This window comes from Scylla paramamosain, chromosome 3, assembly GCF_035594125.1.
Source record: "Scylla paramamosain isolate STU-SP2022 chromosome 3, ASM3559412v1, whole genome shotgun sequence".
NCBI classification, from domain to species: domain Eukaryota; kingdom Metazoa; phylum Arthropoda; class Malacostraca; order Decapoda; family Portunidae; genus Scylla; species Scylla paramamosain.
In genome coordinates this window covers 29,863,022-29,868,021 of record NC_087153.1, presented here as the reverse complement: position 1 = coordinate 29,868,021, position 5,000 = coordinate 29,863,022, and positions in this window count along the sequence as shown.

Below are 5,000 nucleotides of genomic sequence, written 5' to 3'. Positions count from 1 at the left end.
ACAGAGAGAGGAAAACAGGAAGAGTGGTGAACTGGAAGGAACCAAGTGAGGCTGCGAGTCACATTACGCCAACGATATGTCACTGATCCTCCTCCTCCTCCTCCTCCTACAACTACTACTACTACTACTACTACTACTACTACTACTACTACTACTACTACTACTACTACTACTACTACTACTACTACTACTACTACTACTCTGTTACCCTTACTTTCTCATCCTCGATATCTATCACATCGCACCTATCCACTAACCCCTCGTTGTCCTCATCATCTTCCTCCTCCTCTGCGTCTTTATCACCTCACCTTTCCCTCCGTCCGTCTCCTCTTCCTCCTCTTCCTCCTCCTTTTCCTCACTCATCCTTGTTGGAGATTTAATTGTCTTCCTGAGTGGCAGGAGTCATGTTCTTCTCCCATTTTCTTTCATGTGGGTGAGGGAACGAGAGGGACTAGAGTGTGGGAGACGAGACAGTGGGCGGGTGGATTAGACGCAAGGAATACATGGATTAGGGAGAGGGAAGGGAAGGGGAGATAGTAAGGGGGAAAAAGGATGAGATGGGGCAGAGAAAGGATGGGTATGACACGTGGATTGTGGGTAGAAGAAAAAGGGGTGGGAAGAAAGGGAAGGGAAAAGGATAGCATTGTGTGGAAGGAAGGAGAGAGAGAGAGAGAGAGAGAGAGAGAGAGAGAGAGAGAGAGAGAGAGAGAGAGAGAGAGAGAGAGAGAGAGAGGACATTAGGTTTGGATGGGTGATGGAGCTTAGGAAAGAATGAATACCGGGGATCAAGAGGAGTGCGGGAAGGGCCTGGGCGTTGAGGGCAAGTAAGGGAGGGTGGGAGGATCAGTAGTGGGGTGTCCCTAGCGCGGCGGCGGAGACTTAAAATGTGACGGCGGGTTTTGTGTTGTAAATGTGACTGTCTTGGTCTTTTGTGTTGCTGTTGTGTATTTACCGGGCGTCCCCTTGTTGCCTAGTTTGTCTCTCTCTCTCTCTCTCTCTCTCTCTCTCTCTCTCTCTCTCTCTCTCTCTCTCTCTCTCTCTCTCTCTCTCGCATATTTTTCTTGGTTTCGTCTTGTTCCATTGTAATTTCTTTCGTTCATTCACGTTTTCTTTGTTTCTGTCTTGCTTTTATCGCTTTTTCATTCATCTCTCTCTCTCTCTCTCTCTCTCTCTCTCTCTCTCTCTCTCTCTCTCTCTCTCTCTCTCTCTCTCTCTCTCTCTCTCTCTCTCTCTCTCTCTCTCTCTCTCTCTCTCTCTTACCCCCTCCTACGTGTGCGTGTCTGTGAAACTCATTTATCAAACTCTCTTCCAGCTTTATTGTCTCCTTCCTTCTCTCCTTCATCAAACTTTCTTCCATTTTCTTGCCTCCTCCTCCTCCTCCTCCTCCTCCTCCTCCTCCTCCTCCTCCTCCTCCTCCTCCTCCTCCTCCAGGACTGCCAGTGGTGACGAATGTTAAAAGACTGCACGCCCATCTTCCGCCCACCACCCGTCCTTCATTCCCTGTGGATCCTTAGCACTCTGTTATAACTCCTGTTCTTCCTTTTCCTCCTCCTTTCCTTCACTCCACATAGAACGATGACAGTAGCAGTGCGTATTTCCACTGCTGCTGCTAGTTACTACTACTACTACTGATACTACTACTACTACTGCTACTGCTACTACTACTACTACTACTACTACTGCTACTACTACTTTATATTATTTTCTCGTCCTTTCTTTTCTCCTTTCCTCTTATAACAACAACAACCAACAACAACAACAACAACAACAACAACAACAACAACAACAACAACAACAACAACAACAACAACAACAACAACAACAACAACAACAACAACAACAACAACAACAACAACAACAACAACAACAACAACTACTACTACTACTACTACTACTACTACTACTACTACTACTACTACTACTACTACTACTACTACTACTACTACTACTACTACTACTACTACTACCGCCGCCGCCGCCGCCACAACCACCACCACCACCATCACCACCACCACCACCATACTGCATACCCAGTGAAGATCGTGCAGCGAGGAGGACCCCTGTGTTGCGTGCGTGTTATGTTGTCAGTGGGGCGTTGTGGTGCAGGGTGGCGGGGAGGGAGGCGGCGGCTGGGAGTGGTAGAGGGGGGAGGGTGGAGGTGGAAGAGAAGGGAGGGAGATTAGCTAGGATGACAGGGACGGTAATTGCTTGGTGGTGGTGGTGGTGGTGGTGGTAGTGATGTGGTGAGAGAAACTATTTACTGTGGACGGGAAATAGATTGTGGTGTATTGGTGGTGATGTAGGAGGGAGTGTTAATAGCAGGAAGTGTTCGTGTTGTGCCGATGTTCGTGGTAGTGGTGGTGGTGGTAGTGGTGGTTACATAGGATTACACAGAGTTACATGGGAAGAGCCGATACGATACCAAGTGATCTGTTTGTGTATAACAAGGAGGCTTGTTGAACTACTCACGTTAGAATTACCAGTGAAATACAGATGTGCGAGAATAGGATGGGATGGAGCAGTCTGGTGATGGTGGTGGTGGTGGTGGTCGTGAGTGAGTGAGGCCAAGGAGAATCAACTGTCGGTGGTGATGGATATAGTGTACAATTTGTAATGGTGGAGATAATGGAAATATAGATGACAATGCTTTTGGGGATAGAAGATGGGAAACACTGAAATGATTGACAGTGTTGAAGAAGAAGTATATGTGTGGATATGAGAGTATGAAGCGCTGGTGATGACGGTACAGGGAAGGAAATGAATGTTGACGGTAAAGAAAATTAACAGACATTGTAAGATGATGATGGTCATGGTTGTGGTTGTTGGTTAAGGACTCAGGCGCGTGTGTGGGTATAACCTCCTTCTCTTCCTCCCTTCTTTTCCTCCTCCTCCTTCTCCTCCTGTGTTTAATGGCGTGAGCTGGTGGCGGGAAAGGGGTGTTGCTCAACTCTTGTCTCTCCACACACACACACACACACACACACACACACACACACACACACACACACACACACACACACACCACACACACAGAGAGAGAGAGAGAGAGAGAGAGAGAGAGAGAGAGAGAGAGAGAGAGAGAGAGAGAGAGAGAGAGAGAGAGAGAGAGAGAAAGAGAGAGAGAGAGAGAGAGAATGAATCAGATTCATATGGTGGTCTGGCCTCACCTTGAGCTGGTGGTTTTCTTCCCGCCCTCTCGTGTTCAGCGCAGAGGACTTGAGGGCGTGACTGAAAGGTTTGGTAGAAGAGATTTGCTGTTACCGCTGAGTACTAAAATTTACTTCAAGCAATTCAGTTTCATTCTTCTGTGCCGTGAAAGAAATTGCTTCGACGCTGTTTCCTCTCAAAGTTCCTCGATTGCTTCATGTAATGGGTTGTTTATTTTTCCATTACTCCGGTTACTGTCTGCCGCCACCGCCACAAGTCCTTGAGCAAACGGTATCAAAAGCAAACACAAGCAAGGACAAACGCAGTAGACAAAGTCAAACAGCCAGCAGAAGTTTGGATCACACAGCCTCGTTGGAAGAGATGCTGTCAAGTTTGCTTTTGTAGCAAGTTAAGTTACTCTGCGCCACGAAGGGTGAAGCTATTTCCATTATCTAATGAAGCCATTGGAACAAAAGAATTTAGTGCTGTCGTTGTAACTCTGTACATCTTGAATTTTCTCCATTATTTTGCTCCTCGTTTGTAATAAGTCACCAATATAAAACGGGGTACTTGTGTCAGTATTAGCAACCCTTTCAATTTTTCGAAGCGTTCTTCAAGTTAACAAGAAGGGATCATCTTAGCTCTCTGCTGCGCCGCTTCTAATTTTGCTTGAGTATCTTACACGGTAAGGAGACCAAAGTTGTACCAGTAACTCCCAAGTGATGTCTGACAAGTCTGACATCGAAGCAGAATTATTATACCTTCGCCTTTAATGGAAAGATTTGTTCATAAAGCCGAACATTCTATTAGCTGCGCCGCGACGTCTTTGCATTGCTGGGGGAATTTAAGATCCGACTGGGAGTTTCACGCCACACATTTCATAGTTATATTTTAGGGTTTCTTTTATCCACTTGAAGAATATGACTTTTCTCGACGTAAAAAACGCTTTTCCCATCCATCAGACCAGTGGGAGATTTTGTGCAAGTTTTCCCGGGGCTTCCCTGCCACGCTGAGATTACCGAGCTTCCTATTTTCGTGCAGTCTGCGAAATTTGCAGTAAAGTTAAGCTCAGCATGTGTATGATTTATATATATTATGAATAGCACTGGTCCGAGAACAGAACTTGTGGGATACCAAGAGTGAAGAGAGAGAGAGAGAGAGAGAGAGAGAGAGAGAGAGAGAGAGAGAGAGAGAGAGAGAGAGAGAGAGAGAGAGAGAGAGAGAGAGAGAGAGGGAGAGAGAGAGAGAGAGAGAGAGAATAGCTAGAATAAGTTTATATTTGAATTAGAAGCACAAGAAAGACAGCACTAGCCAGGTGTGCTTATTTTGTGTCTGTGCGTAGCTAAACTTGAGGTGATGACATTGTTCCATCATTCCTTGTAGGTGCTTCAGTGTGTTTGTCATTCACACCCCATCGGCTGGTTGAAATAGATATTTGGTGATGAAGTATTTATTAGCAGAGGATAATGATGTACTTCGAAGCCCTGCAGGTGAATTGTCACACTGTCCAGTGATGAGGTGCTTCTATAAATTTTATAAAATGTCTCGCAACCGTGTAATTACATGGTGCAATGAGGAAGTCTGCACGAATAGCCAATTTAGCTTCTAAGATAAAATTGTAGTCTTTTTGAGTAAAGATGAATCAGTCTGTGAAGTAGACAGACAGGCTTTCAGTCAGTCTGGTTATTCCTTGACTCAACAGATGAGTTTCTGGGGCAGATATTCAATCAGTCACTTATTCCTATATTCATTTAATCAATTCATTTTGCCTCGTATTTTTCTGTTTGCATTCAATCAGTCGCAACACTGTATCAAACGAGAGGCAAAAAAGGCAATGAAAATTTAACAGTTTT